The following is a 20361-nucleotide window of genomic DNA, read 5'->3' as shown; positions in this document are numbered from 1 at the left end:
ACATAAGGCTTTGTAAGAGTGTGAATATTTTCTGGAGTCGCCGTCGTATTTGCAGACTCTGCTCGCCCAAACTGGCCATTGAGTCTCTTGGCAGGGTCACGCTGGGGCACGAGCATGCTCGGTGTCTGCTGGAAAATAAACTGCGAACACCACACTCCTTCGCTTCCTGGACCTGTTATGGAGTTTATAATTGGGTGTATTTTTAGACATGTTTCGGCGATTGGTCTTAAAATAGACTGGGGCTTTTATTTTTCGTTTTAATGAGATTGTTTTCCAGGGAAATAGATTATGTTTCCTTAAACTGGCACTCGTGTTTTCTACCTGAAAATAAATTATGCATTATCACAAAACTTTGAAAACACTGAAAGAAATGTAGCGTGAAGTGCGCATTAGAAAATGGAGTGTCTGAGAAAGCCCAATGCTGCAAGCAGCGAGCATGTGGCAACTTCCGACGGGTGCCTGGTTACCGCACTGGATCTGAGCACCAGGATCTCACCGCTGTCAACACGCAGATCACGCTGTTGCATTGGGTGCCGGGATAAGTTCAGCTTTAGGGCGAAAAAGGACACACGGGCTCATTGCAGCATGCTATAAGCTGACTTCCTTGCAAACTTCAACGAATTTATCAAAGAAGAGCTGCCGACTTTGGAGCTGGGGAGCCAGGTTCGAGTCTTGGTGTCGGCTCAACATCCTGTGATTCTGTGCAATTCACTTAATCTCCCCGTGCCCGCCAAAAATAAATGTGTCCTTGTGTAACTAACTGGTGCTCAGGTAAAGTGTTCCAATACCTTCGGGTCGGGTAAGCGCTATAAAAAACTGCACACAGAAAAGAAAAGTTTATAGATTAATGGATGGCAGACTATGGTGTAACCCTCACCTTTCTGTGAGTTGGCCCCATTAAAGAAGCCCTATCCTAAGTGGAGGCCTCACCACCGGACCCTCATACCAAGAAAACATACCCTACATTTCCCCATACTGTTATTGTTTATCATGGACAAGTAGAGACCTCATTAACACTTGAACATGCAGTACATTTGGAGTTGGAGGCAATGTGCGAGGACACTTAGTCTGAGGAACTCTGCCATTTTCAGGGGGCGCACGTATAGTAGATGTTGGTAAATAATATTAAAGCATTGTTTCTAAGTGAGTAACATATTCTATTAACCTGTACATACAGACACAGGTTACATCATTAATACATGGTCAGAAGCATTATCACTTTATATTGCACACCACTTATACCAAGCCTTCCCAGGATTGAGAGCGCATGCGTACCCACTAACACAAGGACCCATACTCAGGTGATGGAAGGGCCTGTTACTTTCTGGAAGTACACTTGATTTAACTCAAACAGGTGCCTAGTCGCCACTGGTGCAAAATCTATTGTCAACAGAAGCTTTGACTTTTCTGCCAGATTTTTTTCACAGTGTGTGGCTTTGAGCCACAACCTACTTTGAAACATGCCTCTGCAACCCATATCAGGCTTCAACCCGTCCCATTGGATTCTAACTTCCACTCTTCCTTCCATACCTGATTCCTCTGCCTCATTAAAGTAACCAAATGTTTAGACGGTTACACTTAATACTTTACAAAACTGCTAAATAAATACATTTGGCGATTAGATTCCATTGTTGTATTAGTGATGTCATATTTACAAGCCAAACCAGTTTTCTTCCTAAAACTATTTAAAAATAGTTGAAAGTTTATTTCTTAGAGAATGTTGTTTTTAAGTTGTTGCCAGTGGAGGCTCCTCCGCTAAGGCAGAGGAGCATCTCCCCACTGCTTTTCGCGCTGATAAAAAAAAGGAAAAATAAAACCATACCTCAATGTTATTATCATTTTATTTGTTCCTACTGTGGCGTCTTGGCAGGACAGGGCAGGGCAGATCTGCTCTACTGTCAGAGCAGGGGAGGATTGGTGGGCACGATTTCACACCGAGGGTGTCGGGGCTCCGCCCCCGCTCAATGCTTACCATATTTTATTTTTTAATAAAAGAAAATCAGTTTTGTTTTTTTAACCTTTTTTATGTCTTCTATCTTCCAGTACTGCTCTTCTATAATAGATGATAGTCTACATATTATTGCAGCTGGCGCCGTGACAGTGGCCGTTCCTCGCTGGAGGCATGTCACGAGACTCTCCCCTTCTATGCTCCCCCTTGCCAGCCCAAAGAAGCCTAAGTGTTTGCCGGGCTGACAACCTCACAGCCCTGAAGGCTGTGAGGTCATCAGCTCGGCAAAGACCTAGCTTCAGGGCCCAGTCTCCACCCCCTGATGGCATGGAGGCAAAGTTAACCCCGGGCGCTTTAAGTCCAAGCCCGGTATCGCTAACCCTCCACGTCAATCAGAGAATGGAGAGCTTTCCCAACTCATTACAGGGCGTGGTGGGAGGACCCACCCTGTGACGAGTTGGGAAAGGGGTGTGGTAGGCGGGAAGAAAAGGATTCGAGTCACTCTTCTGCACAAACTCGACCATTCCCGCGCATATCTGCACTCTGTGGTACTGGTCACAGTGGAACTTTCTGGAAGCAAGGAGCCGGAACTTTGCCACTGCGCACAGCAGTTCACCAGCAGCCCAGGTGGCAGGTAAGGCCCAGGCGAGTATTTTTTAAAGTAGCGCTTCCACTCGTGACAATCGGGCCCCTGATCACATGATCACAGGGGCCCGAGTGTTGTCACAGGGGCCCGAGTGTTGTGGGTCACTACTTGTCACTGACTGTGATGGGTGTTGGTAAAGGGCTGTTGGAGTATATTTCTGCTGGTGGTGTGCTGCTGCCGATGCTGTCTGGCACGGTTGATGGCAAATGTTGTGGAACAGGTAGAGATTTTCCCTGCAATGACATGGGCACTAAAAGTAGTATGCAATATGCTCGCAGGGATAGGAATTAAGTAGTAGATGTGGCAGTCAGAGTTCGACTCTGGCGGATACCATTCCAGTTTTTTGTTCTGATTAATGTAGTGTGGTTGCATCTACAGCTGTATTGAGTGTGTTTTACACTCAGGGCAGCCGCAGTGGTTGTGCGGGTTATAATCACGATAACAGTGAAGGCAGTGATTGATTGTAGATATAATTACTGCTCAAAAGCCTGCTCTGATCATACGGGAGGCAGTAAGAATACTGCTGGACATTGGAGCAGTGAGTGACCTCTAAGAGCAGAAGTGAGTGGGACCCACAACAGGTGGTGTTGCAGGAAATAATTTGAGATTCAGTGCAGGCATCTGGTGTAGGAGCAGGTCATGTTTGGAAAAATGCTGGCAACAGGAGCATTGGTGTTTTTTTCTTTGGCCATGTAATGGCAAATATAAGTAATGACAGCAGTGAAATCATGATGGAGGCGTGGATCACTGTGCACCAGCTGGGCATACTGGCAGTGATAACAGAACATTCATTTGAGTAGTAAGTGCAACCCATTTTTGGGGACACAATAGGTGGGTATTATGGGTGGGAGCTGCAATCATTTTGTGAGTGGCTTGAGGAGGGAGGATTCTGTTGGGGCATGGTTGGCAGAATATTCGTTTTTTAATGATTATCATACACACCTTAGGGCATGTGTAGAAATGAAATATTAGGCACACCAAGTAAATCTTGTTTGTTGTAGGCGGTTAGGCTGATACTCGCGGTGCTGATCTTTGTGCACGAGTCCTACCACAGATGCAGTAGTAGATTTGCGGTTAACATCGCTGCCATAAGGCAGTTGGTGATCTAAAGGTGGTACTCGGAGTGGACATGATAAGTGTGTGTGTTTTATGATGTATTTGATGCTTTCAACAAAGGCAGAAACACTGCACATACCAAGTGACACTATGGATGATACATCATTGTAGCCCTGCAAGGGAAGCACATGCTAGGTGCTGTTGACTATCATGAGTGACAATGGAAGGTGCTGTTACCTATCAAGAGTGTCAATCGCAGGTGCTGTTGCCTATCAAGAGTGTAAATGGAAGGTGCTGTTACCTATCATGTCAGTACAAAAGGGGGTGGTGATGGACGGAGCATCAGAACCAATCAAACACTCACACCCAGTCAGCAGATCTGGGTTCGATCCATCACCGTTGAGTATTTGATTGGTTCTGATGCTCTGTCCATCACCACCCCCTTTTGTACCGCTTTGTTCGCCATAAGTTGGCAGGGTATGCTCAGACGTTGAGTCCCTTGCTCACTTTGCCACTGGATTCAAGCAAGCCTGGCTGAAGACGGCTGAAATGCCAGAAACCGGTCCTAGGAAGCTTGTTTCCGGTCCAGGGAAGACATGGCTTGGCAGTTCGGGCTGGACTGTTCCCATGAGGCACAGGGTCAGACTGATTTGCATATGGCCATGTCTGAACTGGGGTGGCAGAGTGGGCTAAAGAACGGTGATGGATTAAACCCAGATCTGTTGACTGGGTGTGATTATTTGATTGGTTCTGATGCTCTGTCCATCACCACCCCCTTTTGTACCGCTTTGTTACCTATCATGTGGCAGGTGATGTTCCCTATCATGTGCTGTTGCCTACCACAAGTGCCAATGGAAGGTGCTTTTGCATATCATGATTATCAAAGGCAGGTGCTTCTGTCTATCATGAGTTACATCTATGACCATGGATTGGTACCCAGTTGATGAATGGGATGGAATATATCGCCACTGGAATAGCAATCGTACCAATTTCACTGTGTGGAGATGATATGGACATCAGTACAGGTCTGGGTGAAGGTAGTTTTGGTGATGTCACTGAAATGGTCGGTTGTCAGTGAAGATGAGACCACTGGAAAACATTGGGCTTGTGCCATGAATAATTGTGCCATTACCACTGATTATGGCGGCAATGACATTTGTCTTCAGGTCAGTGGGATTGTGAATGATAGTGCAGGTTGAAGAGGTCCCATGTAATGGTGAGCCTAACAGAGGTGTGGTCAGTGTCACCAGCAGAGCAGTTGATGGTGACCTCCCATGAATGATGGAGAAGGCCTCAGTTCCATCGGGATGCCAATGCTGCCTGTGCTGACGGTGGCAGTGTCTTCGGTAGCCATAGCCAATGATCAAAGTGTCCGTGATGGCTGGGGCACTGAGTGAAGAAAGCACAGCTTCAGCTGGCATGATGGTGGAAATGATGCTTGCTGAGGGGAGTATCAGCAGCACCGGCAGAGATGCTGTGACATTTTATGCAACAGTAATGGCAGTGGGCACGGAACTGGCAGTGAGACCATTTTCAGTGGGGTGTGGACTTGATGCTTTTGGTATCCATGATGGCACTGCAGGTGTTAACACTGATGGTAAAGACACATGAAGTGATGCTGGAGGGAGCGGTGGTAACACTGGAGGGTTGTGGTAGTTATGCCAGTGATTGCTGGAAGCACTGGCAGTGATGATATTCTGTGTGGAAAAAGTAGGCATTTGACTCTGTTGGACCATCTTGAATGCCACTTTATCTCACGTAGGCACTGGCTTGAAAATGCACCATTTGGCCACTCATTTTTCAAAAGTTTCTCAGGGGGAGAACCCCCTCGAACCCTCCTTAGGTTGTTCGGGCTCGCTCGCCACGCTCGCTCGCCGCGGAGTGCTCCACTACTAATTTTACAACTCACCACTTTCAAATGTCACCATCCGCCACTGGTAACTGCGTATGAATGCTTGGCAGGCTCTCTCGGGCCCGCCAAACATTCATATGCAATTTGTATGATCTCCACCTAGGCTGTAATGAAAACATAATGATAAACCCAAAGTTTGAGAGGCAACGCGAAAATGAAATAGCTGGTATACTGTGATGTTACAGAATTAACGTAATACACAAAGAGCTAAGTAGTTTTGATCACCGATCCTACACGACGGTGCTTCGTTACTACGTGATCGACTCCTGTGAACTGCTTGACATTACGCTTCATATTTACTCAGGGTTTGTTCACTGCTGGAACAATACAGCTTGGACTATTCTGAATTATTGTTGCTCTGATTAACTTTTCATCACCTACGCTTGTCTACCGGCAATATAACTCGATTCTTGCATATTGGGAATTTTCCATATTGCTACAACTGAACAATCGAGTTCTACTAAGTTCGACAGCTTGATTCGTTGCCCTGAAGAAGCCCATGTTTGGGCGAAACGCGTTGGCTGTGGATATAACAACACCATCACAATAAAGAAGAAAATTGAAAAACTACTTAGCTCTTTGTGTATTACGTTAATTCTGTAACATCACAGTATACCAGCTATTTCATTTTCGCGTTGCCTCTCATACTTTGGGTTTATCATTATTGTTTATAGTCTTTTAAGCGGCTGACTATTTGAGGTGGGCAACGCACACACTACTCGTAAGTGACTTGTTCAGGCAGTGCGAATGTGCTCAAACCCAGCTGCTTACTTCTCATATATCTAATTGTAATGAAAACATACCCTGGCTCCCATTCCCTGGCTGAGCGCCGAACCATGGTCCTCAGACCAATCACAACGCTGCATTGTGCTTAGCTATTGGGAGCCCGGGTGCTTCCTGCTTCTTCTTTTAAGAAGCCAGGAAGAGGATGGAGAAGAAGTGCCGGCTGGTAAGTGATTTAATTTGTCCCTTCCCCCCCCCCCTTGCCGCCCCACTGCTGCTGCCCAGGAGCAGCCGCCACTGGTTGTTGCATTAATTTAATTTAGGAATAGGGACTGTATTATGTGATCAAATTATGGATATTATTGTCCTTGATTTTACTTCTTTAAAAGTAAATTATTTTATTGCATTCAGTAATAAATTGTATCGTTTGATTCTTAATGTTGCAGGGCACTCCGTATGCCTTTGAGAAGTGTTTGAACTTTACTGAAAGCATAACGTAAAGAAATAATTACAATCTAGGATGTCGGTCTCCGCTGGACGGAAGACTGGGAAGGCCGTATATCCCTATATGCGGATGATGTACTGTTATATGTGGAGTCCCTTGGGCGATCCATCAACAGTCTCATGGGTATTTGTGAAGTATAGGGCAGATTCTCGGGCTATACCATCAATTGGATAAAATCGGTTCTATATGTCCTCCACGACCCCCCACCACATCTCCCAAAGGGATGTAGTCTGCAGATCGCAGACGGAGGCTTTAAATACTTGGGAATCTAGATCACGCCACTACCTGGGGACTTTATGGAAAAAAAATGTCCTGCCACCACTGAAGAGGCTCCGCCAAGATGCGAAACACTGGCAGTCTCTCCCACTGACACTGCTCGGTAGAGCCGCACTTTTTAAGATGATGGCGCTCCCCAGATTCCTATATGCCCTCCAAAATACCCCATTTCCAATCCCCCTAACCTATTTCAAGCCAATTGAGGCAGAAGTCATTAAGCTGCTATGGGACACAAAACCGCACCGTATAGCAATGAATACATTGGTAAAAAGCTGGTACGATGGTGGAATTGCTCTCCTGAATATACAACTATACTATTGGGCTTCCAAACTAATAATACTCAATCAGTGGTTACATGCCCCGCAAACTGACCCAATGTTTAGATCAGACAGACACAGTTTGGGAGAGGGAGGAGTATTTAGAGCGCTTTACACTAAAACCCGCAAATCATCACTATTGGGACCTACAGCACACACAATCCAAATTTGGCACTTAGCCCTTAAAAAGTTAGGCTGGGAGGGTGTCATAACAAAGATGACCCCGCTTTGGCAAACACAAAAGCTAGGCAGACTCAGTACAACCAAGGGTTTAAACGCTGGGACTCCATTGGAATCTCAACGGTGGGAGATCTATGGAGTAAGGGAAAAGTTGTTACCTTCGCCAGTCTCCGAGAGCAATATGAGATGGCACCTTCCGAAATATTTAGATATGCTCTGATAAGACATGCACTGACAACAGCTATCCCAGAAGGCACTTTTCGAATGAGCTGTCACAAGCTGAGGGCGTCAAAGGAGGACTGTCTGGCTTACCACTTATGGGCCCAGCTGAGCACAAGACGATGGCCAGCGGGGTACTCCTATTAGTCTTGCAGGCTTAGCATCCTCGGCCTGAGCGAGCTCTGGGACTTACATGCAAACCAAAATTAATTCAAGAGGCTAGCAAAACTCAGTGCGAAAAGACTTTCCTCAGCAGATGACAGGGCTAGCCTCTCTGCTAGAAGTCACGGTTGTATGACTCTTAGCATGTACGCACAGTTGAAACCTCAGAGTTATCTAACTCTCACTTTCTGTGCACGCACCAAGCTCCGCCTTTTAAATCTGAGAATGGGAGTGATTCCATTGACCTGCCATCTTCCCAAATGGAAAAGAGACTGTGCCCTGGAAACATGCCAGCTTTGCGGTCAACACAGGGAAGATCTATTGCATGTACTGTGTTTGTGTCCTAACCTCTTGAAGGAAAGAAGGACCCTTCTACGAAGGGGTTGGATCGACAAGGAGGTCACATCATGTAGAGGTGCAGTGTTGGCATGCTTTGATCCCCGGAACGTCATCCTAAACTGCGCCTTGGTATAGGTTCACGGATCTCTTTGCAAAAAAACTGCAGAGGGGAGATGCTCAACGCTTCCTCGGCCTGAGACCTAGACCCCTTGTTTACCATATTAATTGCCGAACAAACTCCTTGTGCGGAGCGGTCAGGCACATGGACAGTTTTTGGACAAAAAAATAAAATAAAATTGTCATCGAAGGGGAATAGCCCACAGGTTAGCTAATCCAGGACTCAAATATTATTTTAAACTAGGACTGTAGTCCCCTTATGGGAACACCACTGTAGGAGAGTAGGGACTGCTATCCTATGGTCACCCCAAATTTTTGCTTTTTGCTTCACTGGTTTTTGACATATTGAGGCTGTGGGCCTGCCAATCAGACCCCCAGCCTGCTGTTCTCTCTACTAAATTAAAACTATGCACCCTAGGTGCATAACCAATTGGAAGTGGATCACCCTGTGAGCCCCTGTACCAGTGTACACTAGGTACCCAGGGCATTGGTGTATCTAAGGCCTGCCAGGGGCTGAAGCATGTATTATGCCACCCCAGGCTTGGCCTAACAAATTTGACACAACTGGCTGATCACTCAGCTGGGGTAAGTTGGTGTAACCACCTCTTACTTAGGTGTAGTATACCTATACCTAACCTTAAATGGAACACATGTTAACCTATAAGTCACTCCTATGGCAGGCCTTAACAATCCTGAAGGCAGAGTGCTTGGTTCCATGTGAGATGGTGCTCTGGCATGAGCTGAGCCTGTCTGCAGTGGTCGGAACAACTTCCTTCTACTGTTTCCAGATATCGTCATACCATATACTCTTAAGTGCATTATGAACCTCGCGGTTAAATGCTAACTTTGGTTTGGCTTTATCAAAACATGTCGAGTAAGGTGTCATACGAATTGGAATACTAACCCCTCGCCAATTCTGGCGACGGGGTTAGCATTCCACCCTTCTAGAGGGACACGACATGTACAGTACCTGAAACCCGGGTAAAATCAGACATAGCCTCAGATCCACAAAATGGATGCTGCCACCACAGACACAAGTCTGCCCTCCTGCTGCTGGGAGTCCTTCCAGCTTGGGAGGTGTGGACAAAGGGTTTCCTGCCAGGGGAGGTGCGTGCACCACCCCAGACAGGATTTTGTGTATTGGTCAGGCAGGGCTTGAAAGAAACCAGACATGCCTGAGGCTCACAAGGAGCCTCGGTGCATATGCCAGTTCAATCCGGTCCTGGGGCACACCAGTCCCGGGCCTGGGGCGAGCTGGACAAACGATTGGGGGTGTAACCACCCCCCTTCCTGGTACCACCCTTAGGGAGGGACCTAGCAGGTAGTCCGGCCCCTAGAATCCGCTTAAAGGTAGGAGCTGTGTCCTAAGACTTCTGACATCCTGGAATCAACTTGAAACTAAGAAGAAGACGGGAAATTCGACGCTCTGCCGCACAGAGGACTGAAGCCAATCTCCCCTGTGGTCAGGGAGTGACCACCTTGCTAACGCAAGCACCATCCAGCGAATCAACGTCTGCTTTGCCGCTGCCTCCCGCCGGAGCCCGAGCCCAGAGACTGACAAGACCTGGACCTCCAGACCTCTCACCGCCCGATCCACAGTCCCTGAGAAGAGGAGACCCGTGGAGGCACCGAGACACGTGGAGCCAGCCATCTTGAAAAGACCACGACAAGCTGCAAGTGCAACAACCGAGGCTCCCTCCAAGTTGTGCTTTGGGATCTGAGAAGCCCAACCCTCGAGCAGCATCTGCACCAAAGGTGAGCCCTCCAGCATCTCCACGATCTGCGTGGGGCCCTGCTGCATTTTGCCACTCGACGCGCCTAACCGGTTGCTGGCCTGCTGGCTAGTGGCCATCTTGGCAACGAACTTCACAAAATACACTGCTGGTCTGGTTGCTCCAGACTGGCCCTTGCTCCCCTCCAAAGGAGCAATCCCTCTGACCTTGCTGGTCAGAACCATCAGCTTATTTCATCTTCCACAACAATTGCTTTTGCCAAGGCTTGTTTGCTTAGATCAAGTCGCCGACACTGCCGACAGCGAGAGCCTGCGTGGGACAGCTCGTGACCCGACTCCTGGACGTCGTCGACCTTCAGGGACCACGTGGCTGCAGAGACAAGCTAGACCTTCCTTCCTGTTTGCACCCGACATCGCCTGGTACCCACCTGGTGCCACGCTGGTCACTGGCTAGTGACTGTGAACACTGTCCCCTCTGCTTACAGGTCTTCAACATCTCTGATCCACTCTTGGATCCACCGCATCTCTTCCGGGGCGACCGCCTGCAGCATCTTTGTCTACAGGCTCCATTGAACAGATAGAAGAAACCCGACGCACTTCGACGCCTATGCACCCGCTTCCTGTGGGTGAGGTAAAGCTGGCACTCCGGTGCCCAAGTGTAGAGAATCATCTCTAGTGTCTGTGTTTCCAATCTTAAGTTCATAGTCCATCCGGAAGATCCTCTTTGCAGTAACTTTGTACTTTTTACGCACCCATTGAAAACCTATGGGAGCCAGCGTGTGACTATTTGCTCTGCACACGCAACCCGTGGACCTCCTGGTCACTAACTGAAGTTAGCTCCTTGTAGGCCCAGCGATTCTAGAGGCCCTAGGCCTTTTCCCTTTTCTGTTCGTGGTACTTATACCACTATTTTAGTATATGGTTTGAGCGGCCACCAGGGCCTATCCATATCAAGTGCAACTTCTGTGTATTCTACTGTAATCTTGTTTGACGATTTGTGCTCCTGTGCTCATAAAGAGACTAGGGGTTACTTTGAGAAATAAATACATATATATTTTGAATATATATCTGTGTGGTGTCCTTTCATTGGTATAAAAGGGGGTTACATTTGGTAAAACAGCTTGCTTAACACGTTTCACGAGTTTAGCCTCAAAGACTGCTTAGCCTACGCTACCACTAGGGCAGCTAGTCCGAAAAGGTTGACTTACAACCACACCATAAGGGTTGCTTGGCATGGTACAAGGTGGTCACTTTAACTAGTGAACATCATATACCAGGCCAACTTCTCACATTGGTGAGCAGCGGTTGGATTTGAGCTTGCTGTGTTTTACCATTGTAATCTCTTGGTTACCAATTGAAAGATCACATAGGTACCTGTAGGTATATATAAAACAAGATTAGATATACTTAAGTTCTACTGAACTTAGTTGTTGTAGAGCAAAGGGAGTAGCACACCCTGACTACAACTACTAGATAGGTTTAGTAGGTAAACCCAAGTGTAGGTAGATTGCAACACATCCACCCACACTTAAGAGCAATGGCTGGGGCAGAGGGGTCCAAGGTATCCATCTCTGTTGAGAGTGACCCCAAGAGGGCACCATCCATCTTTGCTACCCTAAATCAGAATGAGCTCAGGCATTTGGCAACTCTTAGAGGCCTTAAACAGCCCAAGAACCCTACCTCTGCTGAGCTCAGAGAACTCTTACAGAATGATGAAAATCAGAAAGAGCTTGAGAAAGCTTCCCAGTTAGCCCCCTAAGGGACAGGAACAGGAGGCCCCCCTTCTGAAGATGCCACTGAGGTACCCCTTTCCAATAGCCATCCCTTAGATGAACACCATACTACAGAGGAGGAAAGTGAAGGGGATACAGATGTGAGTGAGGATGAAGGGAGAACTAGCCCAGTGCCAAGTGTTATACTTGGCCCAGCTAAACTAAGGCTATTGGGGACTGACAGTGGGTTTACCCCATTGGATCTCCCCAGTGGACTTAACACAGGGCTTGGGAGGCAAAGGAATCGCTCAGGTGAATCCAATGCTTCTCATGGCTCTAGAGGCTCTCAAGGACACTCCAGGAAAAGGATGACCACCCCTCAGAGGAGGGAACATGAGGCCAGAATGCAGGAAGCCCAGCTGAGGATCAGGAAGCAGGAGCTAGAAGTAGCCCTGATGGAAGAGAAACTGAACAAGGCTAGGCAACCTAGAGAGAGTGGGTCTATACCCACTGGTGGCAGCATTGTCCCTAAGGACAAAGATAGGGTCTTTGATAATAGGAACCTGTCTAAGGTTGTGCCCCCCTACAAAAGTGGGGATGATATCCACAAATGGATAACTGCTCTTGAGAGAGCCTGCAAAGTACAGCAGGTTCCTGAAGACCAGTGGGCAGCAATCCTCTGGCTCCCCTTTGAAGGAAGAGGCAGAGACAGACTCCTCACTGTTAGAGAAGAGGATGTCAGAAACTACAGAGTCCTGAAGAGTGTCCTAGTTGATGGGTTAGGCTTAACCACTGAACAGTACAGGTTAATGTTCAGAGACACCCAAAAGACACAGACTCAGGACTGGTCTGAATACATTGAATGTGCCACTAAGGCTTTGGAGGGTTGGTTGCTGGGAAGTAAGGTATCTGATTTTACAGGATTGTATAATTTGATGATGAGAGAACAGATTTTAAATAACTGTCAAAACCAGCAACTGCATCAACACTTGGTTGACTCTGATCTGACCTCTCCCCAAGAATTGGGAAAGAAGGCAGACAAATGGGTCAGAACCAGGGTTAAGCAAAAGAACCAGAACCAGGGCCAAGGGGGTGATCAGAAGAAAACAGACCAAAAGGGTGGAGATCAGAAACCTAAAGACCAGAAGTCTTCAACAGGGCCCCAAACTACTGCTAAGGAGGGTGGGTCCCAACAGTCCAAAAAGAAGAAAGAAGGTCAAAAGAAACCCTGGTGCAATCATTGCAAGAATACAACTCACTGGACTAGTGATTGCAAAAAGGGTGGAGCCCCCAACACTGTTGCCCCTAAGGCACCTGCTCCCAGTACTACTGTTAGCAGTGTTGGTCCCCAGACAAAGGGTGTAGTGGGAATCACTATGGGAACTGAAGGAGATTCTGACTTAGACAGAACCCTGACACAGGCAGTCCTGATCTGTGATGGGGACATTGATTTGTCCCTGACTGTGAGCCCCAGTAACCTGGGCAAGTACAGACAGACTCCTTTAATTAATGACAAAGTGGCTCAAGCCTACAGGGACACATGTGCCAGTGTCACTATGGTGACACCAGGCTTTGTGGATCCTGGACAGTACATACCAGGTGAGAATTACCTGGTGACCAATGCCAGCAATGCCACTACTTCACATAGTGTGGCAGTTGTTAACTTCTCATGGGGAGGGGTAACTGGCCTCAAAAGGGTTGTGGTTAGTGCAGACCTCCCAGTAGAATGTTTGTTGGGCAATGACCTAGAGAGTTCTCTATGGTCTGAAGTGGAGTACAGGACACATGCAGAGATGTTAGGTATATCACCACATGTCCTTGCTGTGACCAGGTCACAGGCCAAAAAGTGCCTTACTGAACCTCAGGTCTTGGATCCTGGAACAATGGACCAAGCACCTACCAAGAAGAAGAACAGGAGGGTCAAGGCTGTGCCTTCCCCCCTGCCTCAGAGTGATGATCAGCCTTCCCAGGAAGCTGATCTAGAGAACCCTGAAGGAACTGTCCCTGAAGAGCTTGAACCTGATCAGGTTGAGTTTCTGGGGACAGGGGGACCTTCAAGGGCTGACTTGAGGCAGGCTCAGTTATCCTGTCCCTCTCTTGAACCCCTCAGACAGCTGGCTGCTGCTGAGGCTGCTGGGAATGCTCAAGGTACCCATAAAGTGTATTGGGATGAAGGGCTCCTTTATTCAGAGGCTAGAGACCCCAAGCCTGGTGCCACCAGGAGGTTGGTTATACCTCTGCAATTTAGGGGCTTCCTTCTTACCTTGGCCCATGATATTCCTTTAGCAGGACACTTAGGCCAGAACAAGACCTGGGACAGACTTGTCCCTCACTTTCACTGGCCTCACATGAATGAAGATACAAAGGAGTTTTGTCGCTCCTGTGTGACCTGCCAAGCCAGTGGCAAATCAGGTGGCACAACAAAGGCCCCCCTAATACCACTACCTGTGGTGGGGGTCCCCTTTGAAAGAGTGGGAATAGATATAGTGGGTCCCATGGATCCTCCCACTGCATCTGGGCACAGATTTATACTGGTGGTAGTGGATCATGCCACCAGGTATCCAGAGGCAATTCCCCTTAGGACCACTACAGCACCTGTTGTGGCCAGGGCCCTGCTGGGAGTATTCTCCAGAGTGGGGTTTCCTAAGGAGGTAGTTTCTGACAGAGGTACCAACTTCATGTCAGGATACTTGACAGCTATGTGGAAGGAGTGTGGTGTCAACTACAAGTTCACCACCCCTTATCACCCACAATGCAATGGGCTTGTTGAGAGATTCAACAAGACCCTAAAGGGTATGATCAAAGGATTACCTGAAAAGCTCAGGCGAAGATGGGACATCCTTCTACCCTGCCTTCTGTTTGCTTACAGAGAGGTCCCACAAAAGGGGGTTGGCTACAGCCCCTTTGAATTGTTGTTTGGGCACCCTGTAAGAGGCCCACTGTGTTTAGTGAAGGAAGGATGGGAGTTACCTCTCAAAAAGCCTAAACAAGACATAGTGGACTATGTACTTGGTCTCCGCTCCAGGATGGCTGAGTATATGGAGAAGGCATCCAAAAACCTTGAGGCAAGCCAGGCCTTACAGAAAGCTTGGCATGACCAAAAGGCTGTCTTGGTTGAGTTTCAGCCAGGACAGAAGGTATGGGTGTTGGAGCCAGTGGCCCCAGCAGCACTCCAAGACAAATGGTCTGGACCCCATTCAATCCTGGAAAAGAAGGGAGAGGTCACCTACTTGGTAGACCTAGGAACTCCCAGGAGTCCCCACAGGGTACTCCATGTTAACAGGTTAAAAGCATATGTTGACAGGGCAGACATGGGCTTGCTCATGGCTACAGATGAGGGACAGGAGGAAGAGAGTGACCCTCTCCCAGACCTGTTGTCTCAAAACCCTGAAGATGGCTCAGTTGAAGGAGTGACACTTGGAGGCAACCTCACTGCCCATCAGCAGACTGAATGTAGGCAAGTTCTACAATCATTTCAACATCTGTTTTCCCTAATACCTAGCCAACCTGACTGGTGTACCCATGTTGTGGACACTGGTGACAGTCTGCCTGTAAAGAACAAGCTCTACAGACAACCTGACCACGTCAGGGACTGTATAAAGGCTGAGGTACATAAACTGCTGGAATTAGGTGTCATTGAACCCTCAGAGAGCCCCTGGGCTAGCCCAGTGGTTCTGGTCCCCAAACCTCACACCAAAGATGGCAGGAGAGAGATGAGGTTCTGTGTGGACTACAGGGGTCTCAATGCTGTCACCAGGACAGATGCACACCCTATTCCAAGGGCAGATGAGCTCATAGACAAACTAGCTTCTGCTAAGTTTTTGAGCACATTTGACTTGACAGCTGGCTATTGGCAAATCAGATTAGCTGAGGAGTCTAAGGCCAAAACAGCATTCTCAACCCCAGGTGGGCATTATCAATTTGTGGTGATGCCCTTTGGTCTGAAGAATGCACCTGCCACCTTCCAAAGGCTGGTGAACCAAGTCCTTACTGGGTTGGATGACTTTTGTGCAGCATATCTTGATGACATTGCTGTCTTTAGCTCCACCTGGGAGGATCACCTGATCCACCTGAAGAAGGCTCTTGAGGCTCTGCAAAGGGCAGGCCTCACTATCAAGGCTACTAAGTGCCAGATAGGGCAGAGTAAGGTTGTATATTTGGGCCACCTTGTAGGTGGAGGCCAAGTTCAACCACTGGAGAGTAAGATACAATCCATAAAGGACTGGTCCCCTCCAACCACCCAGACTCAAGTTCGAGCTTTCTTGGGCTTGACTGGGTACTACAGGAAGTTTGTTAAGAACTATGGGTCCATCGTGACTCCTCTTAATGATCTGACATCCAAGAAGATGCCCAAAAAGGTTCAGTGGACAGTAAGCTGTCAAAAGGCATTTGATGACCTGAAGGAGGCCATGTGCTCTGCACCTATCCGGAAAAGTCCTGACTACTCCAAAGAGTTTATTGTCCAAACAGATGCTTCTGAGTTGGGTGTGGGAGCTGTGCTGTCACAACTTAATGTAGATGGTCAAGACCAACCCATTGCTTTTATTAGCAGAAGGTTGACCCCCAGAGAGAAAAATTGGTCAGCTATTGAGAGGGAGGCCTTTGCTGTGGTGTGGGCCCTGAAGAAGCTGAGGCCATACTTGTTTGGCACTCACTTCAAGATTCAGACCGACCATAAGCCCCTCTTGTGGCTAAATCAGATGAACGGTGAAAACCCCAAACTGCTTAGGTGGTCCATTTCCCTACAGGGTATGGACTTTACAGTGGAGCACCGGCCAGGTACTGACCATGGGAATGCAGATGGTCTCTCCAGGTACTTCCACTTAGGACATGAAGACGAGACTGGTCAAGGCTAGTTTAATGTCCCTGCGTTTGGGGGGGGGGGGTTGTTTAGGAGAGTAGGGTCTGCTATCCTATGGTCACCCCAAATTTTTGCTTTTTGCTTCACTGGTTTTTGACATATTGAGGCTGTGGGCCTGCCAATCAGACCCCCAGCCTGCTGTTCTCTCTACTAAATTAAAACTATGCACCCTAGGTGCATAACCAATTGGAAGTGGATCACCCTGTGAGCCCCTGTACCAGTGTACACTAGGTACCCAGGGCATTGGTGTATCTAAGGCCTGCCAGGGGCTGAAGCATGTATTATGCCACCCCAGGCTTGGCCTAACAAATTTGACACAACTGGCTGATCACTCAGCTGGGGTAAGTTGGTGTAACCACCTCTTACTTAGGTGTAGTATACCTATACCTAACCTTAAATGGAACACATGTTAACCTATAAGTCACTCCTATGGCAGGCCTTAACAATCCTGAAGGCAGAGTGCTTGGTTCCATGTGAGATGGTGCTCTGGCATGAGCTGAGCCTGTCTGCAGTGGTCGGAACAACTTCCTTCTACTGTTTCCAGATATCGTCATACCATATACTCTTAAGTGCATTATGAACCTCGCGGTTAAATGCTAACTTTGGTTTGGCTTTATCAAAACATGTCGAGTAAGGTGTCATACGAATTGGAATACTAACCCCTCGCCAATTCTGGCGACGGGGTTAGCATTCCACCCTTCTAGAGGGACACGACATGTACAGTACCTGAAACCCGGGTAAAATCAGACATAGCCTCAGACCCACAAAATGGATGCTGCCACCACAGACACAAGTCTGCCCTCCTGCTGCTGGGAGTCCTTCCAGCTTGGGAGGTGTGGATAAAGGGTTTCCTGCCAGGGGAGGTGCGTGCACCACCCCAGACAGGATTTTGTGTATTGGTCAGGCAGGGCTTGAAAGAAACCAGACATGCCTGAGGCTCACAAGGAGCCTCGGTGCATATGCCAGTTCAATCCGGTCCTGGGGCACACCAGTCCCGGGCCTGGGGCGAGTTGGACAAAGGATTGGGGGTGTAACCACCCCCCTTCCTGGTCCCACCCTTAGGGAGGGACCTAGCAGGTAGTCCGGCCCCTAGAATCTGCTTAAAGGTAGGAGCTGTGTCCTAAGACTTCAGACATCCTGGAATCAACTTGAAACTAAGAAGAAGACGGGAACTTCGACGCTCTGCCGCACAGAGGACTGAAGCCAATCTCCCCTGTGGTCAGGGAGTGACCACCTTGCTAACGCAAGCACCATCCAGCGAATCAACGTCTGCTTTGCCGCCGCCTCCCGCCGGAGCCCGAGCCCAGAGACTGACAAGACCTGGACCTCCAGACCTCTCACCGCCCGATCCACAGTCCCTGAGAAGAGGAGACCCGTGGAGGCACCGAGACACGTGGAGCCAGCCATCTTGAAAAGACGACGACAAGCTGCAAGTGCAACAACCGAGGCTTCCTCCAAGTTGTGCTTTGGGATCTGAGAAGCCAAACCCTCGAGCAGCATCTGCACCAAAGGTGAGCCCTCCAGCATCTCCACGATCTGCGTGGGGCCCTTCTGCATTTTGCCACTCGACGCGCCTAACCGGTTGCTGGCCCGCTGGCTAGTGGCCATCTTGGCGACGAACTTCACAAAATACACCACTGGTCTGGTTGCTCCAGACTGGCCCTTGCTCCCCTCCAAAGGAGCAATCCCTCTGACCTTGCTGGTCAGAACCATCAGCTTATTTCATCTTCCACAACAATTGCTTTTGCCAAGGCTTGTTTGCTTCGATCAAGTCGCCGACACCGCCGACAGCGAGAGCCTGCGTGGGACAGCTCGTGACCCGACTCCTGGACGTCGTCGACCTTCAGGGACCACGTGGCTGCAGAGACAAGCTACACCTTCCTTCCTGTTTGCACCCGACATCGCCTGGTACCCACCTGGTGCCACGCTGGTCACTGGCTAGTGACTGTGAACACTGTCCCCTCTGCTTACAGGTCTTCAACATCTCTGATCCACTCTTGGATCCACCGCATCTCTTCCGGGGCGACCGCCTGCAGCATCTTTGTCTACAGGCTCCATTGAACAGATAGAAGAAACCCGAAGCACTTCGACGCCTATGCACCCGCTTCCTGTGGGTGAGGTAAAGCTGGCACTCCGGTGCCCAAGTGTAGAGAATCATCTCTAGTGTCTGTGTTTCCAATCTTAAGTTCATAGTCCATCCGGAAGATCCTCTTTGCAGTAACTTTGTACTTTTTACGCACCCATTGAAAACCTATGGGAGCCCGCGTGTGACTATTTGCTCTGCACACGCAACCCGTGGACCTCCTGGTCACTAACTGAAGTTAGCTCCTTGTAGGCCCAGCGATTCTAGAGGCCCTAGGCCTTTTCCCTTTTCTGTTCGTGGTACTTATTTTTTTTTTTTTTTTTTTAAACCGTTTATTACAAAACTCAAAAAATATACAAAGATGGGCCTACAACCTTCCGGCCGGCCGCTAGTAAACAAAAGGAGCATATGATACACATTGTAGAGCGCGCGTTGCGGCTAAGGAAGATGCACAGGAGTTAGCAGCGTTGATAGCCACACCATCCGGACCCCACTGTACGGTTTCATTTTAAACTGAAAGAACAACCAGAAAAAACAAAAACCACAAGGCAATCTACAATCAGAAATAGCAGCATGTGCTCCCCTGAGAGGGGGGCCCTACCAATCCATAGGAGTATCAAGAAGGGGAAGAGATCAGGATTAGGGCTGGGTAAAACTCAATGCCCGGAACAGGGAAGATGGGTCGGCTACGGGGATGGGGCAGGCGACGGATCAGGCAATAACGGTGGAGTACAGATTCCCCCGCGGTAGGCGTTCCAGGGGCCCCAGACTTTCACCCATGTCCCAGGCTTACCTCTCGCAACATACACCACCTTTTCCCGAAACATGCACCAATCCATATGTTCCTTCCAGGACGAGACAGTCGGGGACCTCTGAGATCCCCACAGTTGAGCAATATCACGCTTGGCCACCATATATCCCAGAGTCACCCACCACGTCTGTGGCGCCGAGTAGTCGGTAGGTTCCCACACATTCAACAGGCATCTCCTCGCTTCGGGTAGCAGCACAACATGCGTAACCACACGCAGGACCTCATGCACACCACGCCAGAATCGCTCCACCTCCGGGCATTCCCACAATATATGCAGAAAGGTCCCCAAAGCGCCACACCCACGCTTACACAACCCGTCCACTGCATAGCCCATACGCAGAAGCCTCGGCCCCGTCATGTAGACTCTGTGGAGTATCTTGAGCTGGACGAAGCGAAGGCGGGCCGGTATGGCCACCTCTTTCGGGGAGGCCACCGCAAGGGTCCAGTCCTCGTCGTCCAGCTCCAGTCCATCGGCAACCCAAGCCTCACGAAGGGCAGTCAGCAATCCCGTGCGGTCATTGATCAGTTTTTTGTAGATCAGTGAGATCGTGCTGTCCGGAACGTGTCCATCCAGCACTCTATCCTCAAGGGGGGAACACTCCGGGATGGATGCAACGTCCGGAAAGACGGAGCCCAGTGCATGTCGGATCTGCAAATACCGAAAGTACTCCCTGCCATGCAAGTGGAATTCCGTCTGCAGCATCTCGAACGTTTTAAATCCTCCCCTCGTCCAGAGATCCCCCACCTTGCTAATGCCTATCA

This window comes from Triturus cristatus, chromosome 2_1, assembly GCF_964204655.1.
Source record: "Triturus cristatus chromosome 2_1, aTriCri1.1, whole genome shotgun sequence".
Taxonomy (NCBI): domain Eukaryota; kingdom Metazoa; phylum Chordata; class Amphibia; order Caudata; family Salamandridae; genus Triturus; species Triturus cristatus.
The sequence above is the reverse complement of the archived record's forward strand: the minus strand, read 5'-3'. Positions refer to the sequence as shown.